The sequence below is a fragment of the Triticum urartu genome, chromosome 7A, assembly GCF_056163025.1.
Source record: "Triticum urartu cultivar PI428250 chromosome 7A, HENAU_Tu73, whole genome shotgun sequence".
NCBI classification, from domain to species: Eukaryota; Viridiplantae; Streptophyta; class Magnoliopsida; order Poales; family Poaceae; genus Triticum; species Triticum urartu.
The window spans coordinates 378,888,550-378,905,886 of record NC_141879.1 but is presented as its reverse complement, the minus strand read 5'-3'; positions in this window follow the sequence as shown (position 1 = coordinate 378,905,886).

Sequence of the window (17,337 nt, the reverse complement as noted above, 5' to 3'; positions counted from 1 at the left end):
TAGGGTTTTTTGACCCGGATTTTTGGACGGGGAGGACATATTTATAGGTAGGAGGAGTTTGGAGTGTCCAAATGGAGTGCGATTTTCGGCCACGCGATCGTGATCCAACGGAGGAGGACATGGAAAGCGTTTGGAAGGGTTATTGAGCCGTTTTTGAGGGGTGTTGGGCTGTAACACACGAGGCCTTTACGGTTCCCCGGTTAACTATTGGAGTATCAAACGGACTCCAAATGGCACGAAACTTGACAGACGGTGTACCGGTGGTGTACCAAGGCCGCTTGGAAAATCTCAGTCCATTCCGAGAATGTTTAACACCCGCTCACGAAAAGAGGCAAAAGGGGGCGCCGGAGGACATAGGAGTGTCGGATTGCAAAACGGACAACGGGAAAAATGCTCGGATGCATGAGACGAACACGTATGCAAATGCGATGCACATGATGACATGATATGAAATACATGACATGAACAAAATGCAAAACAAAGACAAGACCCAACCACGAAAGGAAAATCATAACTTAGAGCCGAAAATGGCAAGAGTCGGAGTACAAATATGGCAAGTTACATCCGGGGCGTTACATAGCGGCTCTGCTTAGCACGCATCGCTGTGAAGCGCTACCCCGCCACCGGCCAGGCTATCCCTCCACCCTCCACACCTCCTGTTATTCTCCATCGACTACAGTCCCACGCCACACCAGAACCAGTTATAACCCTTGTACCCCTCTCAATCTGCGACTCCATTGTCGAGTCTTCCCATCTCCGGGTCATTCCCATCCGGGGCCTCGCCGTCGTCCACCGCCTCACTGCGGTCGGTGCGGCATGGTCAACAAACGAGAGTCATCGGAAGAGGACTGTACGTGAAGAGCCTGACAGCTAGGACCCACGAGGTCCATGGTCGCACACAAGGAAAGTTCCTCCTTATTAATCTGAAAAAAATGTTTCATCCCCCTGATAGCTGGGACCCACCGGCTATATCTTCGCACGGAAGGAAGTGCCTCTTTGTTATGCGAAAAAAATATTCATCCCAATGACAGCTGGGACCCGACAGATTTGGTGGCTGACTTGTGGGCCTACTAAGCTGACGCGTACGCGCGACTTTGTCAACTTAATCAACAAATGATTCTAGCAGCTGGACCGCTGGATGTTAATCAAACAACCATGTTGCTTCTTCAACATCTGTTCTTGCTCCTGTCTCCAGTGGGCGGCAGTGCTGCTGCGCACCCGATCGAGTCAAGTTTCCCACTCCTCTCCATCTGCGACTCCACTGCCGCGTCTTCCCCATCTCCGGGTCGTTCCAGTATGGGGTGATGTAGGGTAGAACCCTAATCGGCCGATCTTTCACGAAAGGAGCGGATCCCGCGAAGAACATGAGGAACACAAGGAGGAAAATGAGGGAAATCACAAGGGGAAACACAAGAGGAACACTCAAACTAACAAGAACAAGTCACACAAGTGCTAGATCCTCGAATACATAAGAGAAGATACACGATCCACGAACAACTAAGGACGATACACGGTAACCGGTCTTCTCCGTGAGGAGGTCTTGATGTTCTTCCCTAAAGAGGGGTCTTGAATCCGCTTGGGGGATCTTCTCCGGTGGAGGCTCGAATCTCCGTGGAGAAGGTAACCAAGTGGATGAGCAAAGCTCTCACACAAACATGAGCTAAACCTTTGCTAACCCTAGAAAGTTAGGCGAGGTGGAGTATATATAGTCTAGGGGGGAGAATGGATACATGGGCCTCGGCACTTCACTGTGCGCAGACAGGGGAGGCTGGATGTCCGGGCTTTCAGGCGACGCCGGATGTCCGGGCTGGGGAGGCCGGATGTCTGGGCTGGAGTGGTGGCATTTGTTGCTCTCGGGTTCGGATGGGCTGGATTTCTGGGCTGGCGGCCGGATGTCCGGGGGCCCGAGAGAGGCTAGATGTCCGGGCTGTCGTGGCCGGATGTCCGGGGCCTGTAGCTCCTGGCGGCTGTGCTGCTGTAGTGGACGACGCTCCAGGGGGCGGATGTCCGGGGTCATGGCCGGATGTCCGGGGCCTGGAAGATGTTCTTGGCTCCTTCCGTTGGTTCTCCTCATCCGTGGACTTGGGGACTTGTACATCTTCATGCGCATCTTCGGGAGGGCCCTCTTGGTGCCTAATCATGCACAACACCTCGGACATAGGTAGTAGCCATGTCTCATGCATAGAAAGTGGAAGTTCGGAGAGGAGTGAGTTCACCTTATCTTCGATAGCCTTGGCTCGGGCTCGTGTCATTGGTCCAAGTGGTGTTGTTGGAGGTGTGGGTGCATCCATGGGGATGATCTTGGGATGCTCCGCATCATCTCCCCTCCCTTGGGGAAGATCCGTCCTCGGATCGAAATCCTCATCACCATGGTAGGGCGAGATAACTTTGATGTTGAAGATGTCGCTCACGGTTCCAACAACACTCATGTACTCCATCTTTTGTGTTGACGGTGTTGATGGAGTACATGAGTGTTGTTGGAACCGTGACCATGCTGCTAAGGGTGGTAGCACCCCATACCATGTGTTGGTGAATGGATTAAGGAGACCCCCCAAACCTAACCTTCTTTCTAGCCTCTCCGGATCTCAAGGACGAGATTCATTTTAAGGGTGGTAGTTTGTAACATCCCAAAATTCTAAATTTTGGAATGTTATATTAAATAAATAATTGTGATTGTTTGTTTGATTTTTGTGTGCTTGATTGTGTGAAACTGAGTGGAAATTGAAACTTTTTGAAAGTTGAATGAGAGGGAATAAAAGGACTATCCCAAAACTTCATCTTGCATTTTGATCTCCCTGAGTTCAAATTCATTACAAAACCCTAGAGTGAAGATAATATGACCTCTTCCATTTAAAGAAATGAAAAGGGGTTCGAAAATGATTTGAATTCCATTTGAAATATTTCAAATTTAGAAACTTTAAGCAACTCAATGAGTTCATGAGGGAAGATAAAACTGACTTCTTCATATTTGAGGAAAGAGAGTTGGAAGTTTCAAAGAAATAAATCGGAAGTCACTTTGAAGTTATTTGAAACTCTTTTTCCATTCGAAGTTGTTTGAAATTCCAAATCCAAATCCAATTGGGAGTTATTTGAGTTTCTATTCAAAATATTTTTCTCCTAAAAATAAATAAATGGAAATAAGGGTAAAATGATTCCCTTTAATAGAAAATTAGGAGAAAATAAATTTGAAATCATTTTGCTATTTAAAAAATGATTTTTATTGATTTCAAATATAATAGTAGCATTGTTTGACTTTTATGATTTAATTTGGATTTTATTTGAACTTGAAAAATAGTTCATCTTATTCGGGGTATTTTTATGAATTTTTTGGTATATAATATGCCTATGTAATTTTTTTTGTTATTTTTGCTCTGTTATAGTTTTGTTCTGTAAAAAAAAGAAAAACACACGCACGCACGCACGTGCTGGCCAGCCGGCCCAGCAGCCACCCAGCCGCGCGGCCCACTGGCCATCTGGCCCAAAGCCCCGATCGGCCAGGCCGTCCCAGGCCTGCCCAAGGCCGAACCCCGCGCCCGCAGGCCTCCGCCTCGTTCGCCCGCCCTCTCTCTTCCCTCGCTCGCTCTCTCCCCTATCGCTGACCCACGGGGCCCACTTCCCAAGTCGTCCCTAACCCCCCGCTCGCCCCGCACGGGATCAGGACAGCGCGCACGCACGCCGAAACCGCTAGGCGAAGCCCTCGCGGATGAGCTTATCCTCGCGACTCCGCAGCCTCTGCTCGCGCCTATAAATCCCCCGGGACCCCCTCTCTCCGTTCTGCCAGTCTGTTTCGCCCCACACCAACCATAGCCGACGCTCTGCCACGTTGGATCTCGCCGGAGACGGAGCTACTTCACCGGAGTTTGCCGTCGTCCGTAAGCCGCCACGGCCTCCGTCTTCTTCTTCAATATGTTGCCCGAGTCGAAGCGCATCTCGTTGACATCCTCCTACCGTCCCTAGGTCGCCGGAGACGCCGCCCCGACGACCTGCATCCTCGCCGGAGCACGGAGACACCGCCCTTCGCTCCGCCCGTCCGGGTCACCCCGACGCCCGCCGACCCCACCAGCACGCTGCCCACGCTGCGCCCGGTCTCCCCGACCCCTTCGCCGCCGCCGAGGACCGCCGGAGACGCCGCCCTGTCCGCCGTCCGCCGCCTGAAGCCAGCGCCGCCGTCTCCAGATGTCGTCATCGCTTCTATAAGGTGACCCCTCCTCGTTCGTTTAGTTTTTTTAGTATTTATAGATCGGTTTGTTTTAGTTCGGTTAACCGTGGTTTTAGTTAAACCGGTCTCTGTTTTTTTATTTAGCCGCGGTAGCTGTTTTTCCTATTTAGTGGCCGTTTGCCGTATAGCCACCGCAACTAACGCTACTCAGCCAGCCACGAGCCGCCACGTGGCCAAGGGCCTGTTTGCAGTTATTTCTTTTTCTGTTTAGTCCCTGAGTTTTACAGATTAGCCCCTAAACTTCGGATAGCCGTATCTTTTTAACCGTAGGTCCAAATTCGATGAAACCAGCGGCAAAATGTTCGTCTCAAATAGTTTTATCTAGAGAACCAACTTTGAAAACTTTTGTCCAATTTCAAATTTGAATTTATTCAGGTTTGAATTCAAACTTCAACTTGCCATATCTCCTAAACCGTAGCTTCGATGGATGTGATTCTTTTTGCACCGTGTCACCATTGCCAAACCCTATCACTTGGACCTATCTCACGATATTTTTTTCACACATTAGGATCTATCTATAGTAGTTTTACTCGTATGCCTAGTATGCACTGTGGTCCACGTCACAATTTATGGCACCCATGCCCTATGTTGTTTTGCACTTAGTATTTTCTTTTGATAGTTAAGTGTGTTGTGTGTTCATTTGGATTTTTCGAGTCTTTTCATGCTGTATGTTATTTGGTTCTCCGAAATGATTGCTTATGTGGATGCAATGTTTGACTTTATAGATTTTCATCGGAGAGTGACGAATAGTTCTATTAAGTAAATTTCTGAGAGCGATCTAATCTTCATCAACTATTACCAGGCAAGTTCACATTTGACCATTCTTCCATTTACCTATGTTTTTATTATGCACTTAGTCCTTTGAGGTAGGATTGCATGGTAGGATTTATTGTTGCTAGATGGCTATGCCGTTACCTAGTAGTTCATTGAGGTAGGTTTGAACCATATACCTTTGTCACCACCGCGTAAGTTTAATTTTGCCTCGCCAATGTAGACGTGGATTGGGAAGTGTTCATTGTGAGAGATGAGTGACAAAGTAGTAATCAGGACCAAGACTTGTAAATGAACTACCTGGGTGGTATTTGGTTTGAATGGTGGCGAAGTACAGTGGGAGCATGCATGGTTAGTCCATGGTGGTGCACCACTAGTGGTCGGCCGCCCAGGCTCAAAGAGATCAATCTATTCTCATGTCTAGAAGCTTACGTGTGCAGCCACAAGCCAATATGGGATCTGGCTTAGTTGAGTAGTTAGTGTGACCCCTTCCGGGATGGGCTAGCAGATGTAGAATGATGTAGGTGTACCGGCCTATCCGTGGGTTAAGGGGGAACATTTTCAAAAGACTATGTCTCGGTCATCCTGTTCTCAAACGCCAGACAGTGCGAGAACTTCAAGGGAGGCGATCGAGTCTTGTGGGGAAAAGTGCACAAACCTCTGCAGAGTGTTAAAACCTAATCGATTAGCCGTGTCCCCGGTTACGGACAACTTGAGCATCTAGTAGTGGAAATGCTGGGAGATCTCATCACTCTTAATTAAATAGTGGGGTTTTAAATGAAACTTTGGGAATGGATTGAGTTGGGTTTACCAACTCATCCTATGCTATACAGTAGTGGTAGAATAATATCTTTTATTCTTGGGAAAATCTAGCTTTATGTGAAAAAAACTAAACTTAGAACTTTCCACCAGCCAAATTGCATGTACAATAGGTTCATTATCCGTATGATGTGACTTGCCAGTACATTCAATGTACTGACCTACAGGGCTGCAACGTCTTATGTTGCAGGAATTTTCTACGACGAGTAAGAGTTACATTGTAGGGTTACGGTCTACACTCAACTTGCCGTTGGCGTTGATGGACTCCACACCCTTATGTTTGTTTCCCCTGAGACTTATGAGGTATACATCAATTTTATGTTATTTATACATGTGATTGCACTTTGATATATACATTGATGTACTATGTGTGCCAGCATACCGATCCAGGGATGGCATGGATACACAAAGGCTTGACCGTCTGAGGTCGGGTCGCTACAGAGTCCGTGCAGCAAGAATGTTCGTGACAAAATACATGAAGCTTAGCAAGATGATATGGAATGAGATGTAAAGCATTCATGGGAGCAAAAGCATTCATTGTGCACACAAATGTATTGTGAATGTGATCAATGCAACCACGGTGCAAAATGATGTCATGGAGAGACGGTTTATCAATAGCATGAATAGGGCAATGGATGCTCATGATGAGTATGTGATCATGCAACTGATGATGGGAAATATGATCATGATGTATGAATATGCCATCAAGAAAGATCACAAAAATTTTGCTAAGAAAGTGCACAAGCTCATATATCATGGATGACATAGAAAGACAAGATGCAACAATGCGATCATAATATGAGTCAATCCATGCATAAGATGCAAATTTGTCATGTGTATGATATGTCCATCGAGCATAACACGTGTGAGCACAATCAACAAATATGGAGGTGTTGGTGTACCAATGCTCAATGTCGTGGCATGAGTGGAGGTTCGAAGGTGCATCCAATAAGTCCGAGCGCTCCTCAACTTGAAGGTCCATCGAGCCAAACTCCAATGCCGCTCCTCCGTTCGCGAGATGTATCATGTAGACAACAAGAAGGAGACAACAATGAAAGAATGACCCATCCAATATGCGTATTTGAGAATGGCTCAAAGGGAATGAGTTCACCTTTATGAGAATGTCTAAAATGTAGGTGTTGTGCATCATGTATGCCTTCATATGACCAAGGTGTTTCATGATGGTGCCACCTTGTGAATCCTTCAAAATGAAAGAACATGACAAACACTTGGAAAAACAAATGAGGTTAGTGCAAATGCAACACCTATCATTCGGGTGGTAAGATACCCAACAAGTGTTTTCATCATGCTTATCATAATAAAGAACAATATGTGGCATGGTATGAAAGCATAAGATGCGACTACAACCAAAGACAATAGGCTCAAGTAAACAAGCGTGCATCACAAGTAATATGTACAAGTCTCCAAGAGCAATAAGCATAGATGCAATAATTGGAGGCAAGCGACAATGAACAAGATATATCATGTGAGAGGCATTAACATATATGTCATCAACCCAAGAAAGCGAGTAATAGTGGAACATGGGTGATGCGACAAAGAAAGCAATCATAGTGATCAAGTCAAGCAAGCTAGTAGTGCGAAGATGCAACATACTAGAAGGGATCATGTCAAGCATGTCATGTGTGCAAATAGTGGGCATGAATAATTCACATGACATAGCATAAGCATGAAAGCAAGATATGAGGAAGGTATCATCATTGTATTGGCAAGCGGTCATATGGAAATAGCAATGGAACATCGTGGCTCTCCCAACACAACAAGCATCAATAGCATGAGGCACATGATAAACATGGCAATAGCAACAAGGATCTCCACCAAGCATGCAAATACACATAGAAGTAGCATAACGGTGAATCATGGGTAGATGCAAGCAAGGGTCACAATTACATGGCAAAATCATAGAAACAGGCATAGCATGCAAAGTGAGCACTAGAAAATGGGCATAACGTAACAAGTAATATATATCCCAAAGCCATGTGAGAGCCAAGTAAAAGGAATGCGCGAAGTCGTTCCGTGAAGGGAATGGTGGGAAGGACAATCCATAGGATCCCAAGTCATCTTTGCTCTCAAGAGCTCATTTCGTCAACTCTTGGGATTGAGAGGTTGACGAGTATACGTGAGTACCTACACAAAAAAAGACAAAGAGAAAAATGTGTGTGCATGGTATATGTACACATCATCCAGCATGATGCGCACGTGCGTGTGTTGGTTAGCACAAAATATCCAATGCTCAAATAGATGAGATGCGTGATATAGAAACATGTCATCCATAATGAGAGGTTTGCTATTATGTATAGCATAATGGAGACTCAAATTGTGCAATGCATCATGAGAAATATGTAGAGCATTGTTATTCATGGAATGCATATGGTGCAAGCAATTATGGGAATCATGCAAAGTATGGAATGCATCAAAATCTGCTAATATGTGTGAGGAAACTATGGGGGTCTCCTCATGAGCATTAATGGAAACATCACATGGAGAATATTGACAACATCCAAAACAATGCATATTTGGAACAATGTGATCATGGCATGGCATAGTAGATGAATTGCGCAAATCATGTAAAGGAAGCATAGCAATATCATCACATGAAAAACAAAAGCCAATGACCATCATCTCGTCATCTATGCCATAAGTGCAAATGGGATTTATTTTAATGGGGCATGCATAGTTACTATGTTGAGATTGAAATGATGTGATATGGGAGATCTCACTCATAGCATATGACAAGTTCAATGGATTGTCAAACATGATGTGACCAATAGAATTTTCACATGATATCCTATGTAGCATAGCATCACAACTAGGCAGCTCAACATGCTCATCATCATATTCATCATAAATAGGTAAGTCATGACATGAATAAGTCACACTAACATGAAGCATGGGAATAGGTGGATCAACATCATGCAAGCAATCATTAGTGAGATTGTTCACTAGTGGGACAAGAGAAGCACCATCACCTATGTTACCTTTGGAGCATCGCTCATGTGTTGTAGGTGAGGTGTCGAAGACCAAGTCGTGGTCATCTTCATCTTGATGGAACCATGTGGGGGGTGCATCTTCTTCCACCATGGCCATCGTTGTCTCCATTGGAGGTATGGACTCGTCGAGGATAGGCGTGTCGTCATGTAGGAGACCTAGCACCAAAGAAGGAAACAAAATCGAAGTAGAGGTTAGGTCGTTAGAAATCATAGTGGCCTCACATGTCGTGTCAACTACCTCACTCACTAAGTGTGGTGGCTCACTCACTCCCTCTTGGATGCTCTCACTCATATGGTTGGTGGAGTCACTCAAATGGCTCTCAACCTCACATAGGATGTGTGGCATGCTCTCAAGTGTGGGGCTAGTGGTGGTCACACTCATCCTCATAGGAAATGCTCTCAATGTCACGTATGGTGGAGTCACTCATGTCACTCATGGTGGGGTGGCTCTCCTCACATGGGAATTGGGGCATCTCTCTAAATGTGGGTGTCGGAGAGATGTTGGTGCAAATGTCTCCATGCTCAATCACGTCGTAGTCGTAGCCGTGGATGAAGGCCGAAGATGGCACATCATCACTCTCCTCCAAGACCAAACATAAGGTCTCATTTGCGGTCTCGTAGCTTGACTCGGAGAATGAGTCCTTTTGGGGCGCTGTCTTCATGTCGTTGAAGAGGTTCATGCTCGTCGTCGTGGTCGAAGGGGATGGCCCTTGCTCGACCTTCTTGTCGCCGTCTTGTTGTAGGAGGCCCATATGATGTGGCACCTCGTAGCTCGTCTCCATGACCGAAGGGAATGTCCCATGCTCGACCATCTTCCTTGGGAGGCTTCCGAAGATGGAAGTGTCGCCCTCACTTGTAGGTGGTCGCCTTGTACTTGATGATGTCGATGTAGGCGAACTCACGAGAAGTAGGCGAAGATGTCGTACGTCCAAAGGCGAAAAATGCCTTGATAGCACTTGGCGAAGATGCCAAAGTGGTTGTTGTAGCCGTAGCTCCGTCTTGGTGGTGCTCGTCTCGTGGTCTTCTCTTGTGCTCATGAAGTTCGGACTTGGCGTGAAGTAGGGCTTGTTGGGACTTGTGCATTTGTGCTTGGTGAGCATCGTCATGATGATGTTGGCGTTGTCGCACTTGAGCTCGTAGTAGATGTCGCTCATCGTCGTCGTGCACATGTTGCTTGGAGTTGACTTGCCCTTCATGACTAGGTGGATCACGAACGTGATGGTGGTCACCATGGAGATGTGGACGTGGACGAATTGCGCTTGTATCGCTTGGGCGCTCCGAAGAGGATCGATGTGCTCGCCGCCGCCTTGAAGATGACAAAGGGGAAGTAGACTTGATCAAGGCCCAAATCTCCTCCATCCTTGCATCTTGCTCCTTCTTTTGTGCGGAAAGCTTGTTGTTGATGTAGTCCCTTTTCCTCACTTCGGAGCGGCAAATGTCGATGGAGAGGTTCTTGATGCGCTCTCGCAATCTTGATTGTGCGCCTTGCGTTTGTCGTTGTAGATCGAAGATTGACGCTTTGGTGATGTAGTTGTTCACGCCGTCGTTGTTGTTGAAGACCGGAGATGAAATGTCTTGCCTATCCATCACAAGACTCGAGCCAATATGAGTGGGAGAAAGAGAAGAACGAATACCAAATGTACCATGACCAAAGTTGAAGGTGGATCAATGATCACTCCAATGTGGAACAAGGAAATATCACAATTGATACCAATTCTTGTTGGTTTCTCACACCTACTCAAATAAGGCTTATGGTGGAGCTCGGTGAGGATAGTGGCACAAAAATTTGATGTAAAATGTTAGCAAGAGTCAATAATGTTGAAAAAGATTCACAAATTCGCAAGTGAAACAAGCAGACCAATAGCAATGAATGGCACACGGAAATGCACACACGGATAGATAAATGGGGTCGTCCAACCAAGGATGAGCACAAAATGTGGAATCCAGGGAAAACGCTCATGTTGCACAACTCAAGAGAGACGCTAGCACGATTGCTCTATAGGAGGATACGACACTTGTGCATAACCTATAAGATGCAAAATGTATGAGTTTTCTATCCCAAGTATGCTATATATGTATGGTTTCCGATGTTCCTCTCAAGGTGATCCATGATAATCGGATACGACAATGTGGTATGATGTTATGGTACTTGCTTACAAGCTTCGTTGCTCTTTCTCTTTTGCTTAAAAGCTTATTCTTCTTTCTTTTTTTGTATGGCCACTATGCGAAATGCACAAACCAAGATAGTAATTGTGTATATGCGGGAACAAACTTGAGGCACACGAGATGATATGATACCGATATGATATGGTATGTATGCAATGTATGGTGTAGATTACTAATGTGCACAAGTAACGTTGCCGGCAATACTCAAAGGCTAGTCTCGATAGGCAAGTGACGCAAAATGGGCTAGGGTTTATCAATGCAATGGCAAGGGAATATACAATGGAGGGATACCACGATACCAAGATGATATGGAGGTTACCGTCCTTGGCGATGATGAGTGGCGGTGATCTTGATGGAGATACAAAGATGATGGAGACTCGTCCCTAAGTAGCCGAAACACCTTAGGAAACGGAAAAACCGCGAACTCAAAATCTCAAATGTCAAATGGTGGTAGTGGGAATGCGGTGGTGGTTTTGTGGAAGCTCAGTGGAATTGCGGAATGGCAATGATGGGTTGTGGAGTATGCAATGCGGAAATGGAGGGTAAGGTTGGCTATACACGGTGTCGGAGTTGGAAGCACGGTCCCTAAGTAACCAAAACACCTTAGGAGACACAACTCACAACACTAACAAAATTGGGTTAAGTTCGGGTGGTGGAAGTGTATGGTGGGTAAGCCTATGTGGGAGTTATGGTGGTGGTGGTTGATGAAGAAGCAATCGTCCCTAAGTAGTCTAAACACCTTAGGAGACTCCAATCACTACTCAAGCAACCACAAATGCTATAAGGAACAAAAAGGGTTAGGTTGCGGAAGTCGGTGGTGGTTATGCGGAGGTTGTGGTGGAAGCCCTAGGCAAAGGTGCCAAAGTTCCAAAAATTTGATGGAGTCAAATAGTGATGGTAGTATTTTTGTGGGAAGGGGGATGTCAAGAGCTTTTCAACGAGCTAAAGAATGTCAAAAACGGACTCTGGATGAATTAGTTATGGACAAAACGGTGAAACGGGGGTGGCTGAGATGTCAGGGGCCGGACATCCAGGCTCGGGGCCGGAAATCTGGGACCTGATGTCTAGAACCGTGCAAATTTGGCGCTCCAGGAGCCGGATTTCCGGCCCGACAAATCCAGATCTCGTTTGGGGCGGAAATTTTCGAATTGGGGGCGGAAATGGATGATTCCAAAGGCAAAATTGGAGAGATTTCGTGGATGAAAAGTGGGGAAAAGTGGGGATATGCTAGATCCACTTGAAACCAAGCAAATCCATGGATCAAATCCAACAAAACCTCATCAAACCAACAAATCACAAAAAAATTTGGGGCTATTTTTGGTGGGGATTTTTGAATTTAGGACGAAATCAACAAAATTAGGCTAGAAAACACAACGGGGAAGCTCTGAAATCGTGATCAACGTGGCTCATGATACCAAGATGATGTAGGGTGGAACCCTAGTGGCCGATCTTTCACGAAAGGAGCGGATCCCGTGAATAACACGAAGAACACAAGGAGGGAAATGAGGGGAAAATCACGAGGGGAACACAAGAGAACACTCAAACCAACAAGAATGGTCACACATGCGCTAGATCCATGAACACAAAGGGAGATACAAGATCCAAAGTCAACAACGGACGATACAAGAGGTAACGGTCTTCTCCGTGAGGAGGTCTTGATGGGGCCGCCCAAGAGGGGGTCTTGATGATCTTCTCCGCAAGGAGGTCTTGAATCCAAAAGGATATTCTCCATAGAGGCTGCGGTCTCTCTCGTGGAGTAGATCCGATGTGGATGAGCAATGCTCTATCTCTAAAATGAGCTAAACCAATGCTGACCCTAAAACGTAGGTGGAGGGGGTGTATATATAGTCTAAGGGGTGAAGGGGTACATAGGCCTTGGCCCAGATGCACTGCACACAGGCAGGGGAGGCCGGACGTCCGGGCGACGGTCCGGATGTCCGGGGCTTCAGGGAGAGCTGGATGTCTGGGCTGGCAGGCCGGATGTCCGGGCTAGAGGAGCTGACTTTGTTGCTCTTTGTTTGGAGGGTGCCGGATTTCCGGGGGCGAGGCTGGATGTCCGGGACTTGGAGAGGCACCGGATGTCCGGGGTTGACGCCGGATGTCCGGGGCCTGTAGTACTTGGCGGCTGGGCGGCTGTTGCTGTAGTGGTCGTCTCCAGCGGCCGGATGTCCGGGCCTGGGGCCGGATGTCCGGGTCCTGGAGCTGCCTTCTTCTCCTTTCGGCGTTTCTCTTCATCCGTGGACTTGGCGGTTTGTCCGACTTCACGTGCATCTTCGGGAGGGTCCTCTTGATACCTAATCATGCATAACATTTCGGACTTAGGTAGTAGCCCTGCCTCGAGAGGATCAAATGGGATATCACTAAGGAAAGAAGTCACCTCGTTCTCGAGAGCTCTAGCTCGTGCTCGGTCATGGGGATGATCGTAGGATGCTCCGCATCATATGTGCTTTGTGAAAGTCCAATTATGCGTCTTGATCTACCTCTATAGATCTTGATGCCCAATATATAAGCAGCTTCACCGAGGTCTTTCATTGAAAAATTCTTATTCAAGTATCCTTTTATGCTATTCATAAATTCAGTTATCATTTCCGATCTGCAATGTGTCATCCACATATAATATCAGAAATGCTACAGAGCTCCCACTCACTTTCTTGTAAATACATGCTTCTCCAAAAGTCTGTATAAAACCATATGCTTTGATCACACTATCAAAGCGTATATTCCAACTCTGAGAGGCTTGCACCAGTCCATAAATGGATCGCTGGAGCTTGCACACTTTGTTAGCACCTTTTGGATCGACAAAACCTTCTTGTTACATCATATAGAACTCTTCTTCAAGATATCCATTAAGGAATGCAGTTTTGACATCCATTTGCCAAATTTCATAATCATAAAATGCGGCAATTGCTAACAGGATTCAGACGGACTTAAGCATCACTACGGGTGAGAAGGTCTCATCGTAGTCAACTCCTTGAACTTGTTGAAAACCTTTTGTAACAAGTCGATCTTCGTAGACAGTAACATTACGGTCAGTGTCAGTCTTCTTCTTGAAGATCCATTTATTCTCTATGGCCTGCCAATCAACAGGCAAGTCAACCAAACTCCAGACTTTGTTCTCATACATGGATCCCATCTCAAATTTCATGGCCTCAAGCCATTTTGCGGAATCTGGGCTCATCATCGCTTCCTCATAGTTTGTAGGTTCGTCATGGTCAAGTAACATGACCTCCAGAACACGATTACCGTACCACTCTGGTGCGGATCTTACTGTGGTTGACCTACGAGGTTCCTTAGTAACTTGATCAGAAGTTTCATGATCATCATGTAACGCCCTCGATGCGGCTATATCTCCCACATGTCGAAGCATGACTTAGAGGCATAACTGCATTGAAAGCAATGTCGCAAGTGAGGTAATCTTCACACAACCCAGGTAATACATAAGGGAAAGAGATACATAGTTGGCTTACAATCGCCACTTCACACAATACATGAATAAAGCATTACATCATCCAGACACAATCAAGGTCCGACTACGGAACCAAAATAAAAGAAGACTACCCCAAATGCTACACAAATCCCCGATCGTCCCAACTTGGCTCCACTACTGATCAACTAGAACGAAACAACACAAAGGACAAGATCATCATCGAGCTCCTCCTTGAGCTTGGTTGCATCACCTTTACGATATCATCGGCACCTGCAAGCTGGTTTTGGAAGTATCTGTGAGTCACAGGGACTCAGCAATCTCACACCCTCGCGATCAAGACTATTTAAGCTTATGGGTAAGGTAAAAGGTATGAGGTGGAGCTGCAGCAAGCGACTAGCATATATGGTGGCTAACATACGCAAATGAGAGCGAGAAGAGAAGGCAAAAGCACGGTCGAACAACTATGATCAAGAAGTGATCCTAGAATAACCTACATCAAGCATTACTACAACATCGTGTTCACTTTCCGGACTCCGCCGGAAAGAGACCATCACGGTTACACACGCGGTTGATGCATTTTAATTAAGGTCAACTTCAGGTTTTCTACAACCGGACATTAACAAATTCCCATCTTCCCATAACCGCGGGCACGGCTTTCGAAAGTTCAAATCCCTGCAGGGGTGTCCCAACTTAGCCCATCACAAGCTCTCATGGTCAACAAAGGATATTCCTTCTCCCAAGACAATCCGATCAGACTCGGCATCCCGGTTACAAGACATCCTCGACAATGGTAAAACAAGTCCAGCAACACAGCCCGAATGTGCCGACAAATCCCGATAGGAGGTGCACATATCTCGTTCCCAGGGCACACTCAGATGAGCGCTCCATACAACTAAGACCAAACCTCGAGTTTCCCCGAGGGGGCGCTGCACAGGGCTCTAGTTTGGACCAACACTCAGAGGAGCACTGGCCCGGGGAGGGGGGGTTAAAATAATGATGACCATTGAGTCTGCAGAACCCAAGGGAAAGAAAAGGCTAGGTGGCAAAAGGTAAAACCAAGGTTGGGCATTGCTGGAGGAGTTTTATTCAAGGCGAACTGTCAAGGGGTTCCCATTATAACCCAACCGTGTAAGGAACGCAAAATCCAGGAACATAACACCGATATGACAGAAACTAGGGCGGCAAGAGTGGAACAAAACACTAGGCATAAGGCCGAGCCTTCCACACTTTACCAAGTATATAGATGCATTAATTAAATAAGATATATTGTGATATCCCAACAAAATAACCATCATGTTCCAACAAGGAACAAACTCCAATCTTCACCTACAACTAACAACGCTATAAGAGGGGCTGAGCAAAGCGGTAACATAGCCAAACAATGGGTTGCTAGGATCAGGTGGGTTAGAGGCTTGGCTTCACAATATGGGAGGCATGATAAGCAAGTGGTAGGTATCGCATCATAGGCATAGCAAAAGAGCGAGCAACTAGCAAGCAAAGATAGAAGTGATTTTGAGGGTATGGTCATCTTGCCTGAAATCCCGCAAGGAAGAAGAACGAGTCCATGAAGAAGACAAACAGACGTAGTCGAACGGGTCCTCACAAACGTGACGTTATCGGAACCAACCCGAAGAAGCAACACCGGAAAGAAGCACACAACATAGTAAACAACCAACACACGAACATGGTATGATATGCGGGATGCGGTATGCGGTGCATATGCATGATTTGGAAAGGAATGATTGACCCTGGCCTCAACATGGAAATCCAAGAGTGCCACTGGAAAGGTGAGGTGATCTCGGTTGAAATCGATATAAAGATCACCGGAATCGGATGCATGGTTTGAAAATGGCAAGCAAAATAAATATGGCACCGGTCTGCGATAATCAGCATGAGACCATCTAAATGCATCAAGATAAATATGCTATAGCACTCAAACGTAACAAAAAAATACATGGCAGGGATCCACTCATGATGCTTGACAAAAGATGAACACTGATCTACGTCTAATTCACTCATTAATAGGTTCAAACAAGTATGGCAAAACTGCAAACGATAACAGGTTACAGACTTAGTGAAATTAACAGCATGTCAGGAATTTATCATCAGGAAGCAATCTTTAGAGCATGATAACTACATGCTATAGGAACATATCATGGCAAAGTAAGGCATGGCATGAAGATACTCTAAGCATATAACAAAAGCCCCTTAGTGACCTTGAGCCAAAAGGGATCAAAAAATACAATTGCAACCATGTGAACATAGCAAAACCATAAACAGATTCAGACTTAGTGAAAAACTGGAGCATGCAAAACAGATTAACGAGTAGGCATGTTTACGAGCTCGATGCACTCACTACAAAGCATGGCATGACAATATATGCATACAACCATCAAGAAGACATGGCATAGAAGCTAGACATGGCAAGAACAACAACATAGCATGCACGGATCAATAGCAACAACCTCGGCAATATCGCTAAACATGTTAACAATCTGTCAGGAACATTTTATAGCAAAAGTAGAGCTCGATTGACTCAAGCTAGGGTGCTCCATAATTGCAAACAAAGACATGGATGGATAGAGCACCACAATATTAACAAAACATCCTTACTGATCATCCTCAAAAGAGGCACAGATCACTAGGAAACAACATGAACATATGACATAAAAACAATAACAGGACAAGGACTTGGTGAAATTCCAAGTCCCTGAAATCAGCATCAACGAGTAGGCTACTTTACATGCTTGTGCTAGTCACCACAAAGATCACAAAAATACATGGCAAACACCTCTGTAAAGATAACATGACATATTACAAAACACATGTAGAGCTCAGGATCATAGCATGCACACAATAATCATGGCAAAAATGACAAAAGGCCATTTGCTGAAACAGATCTGAAATAATCATCACATAGCCCTCTT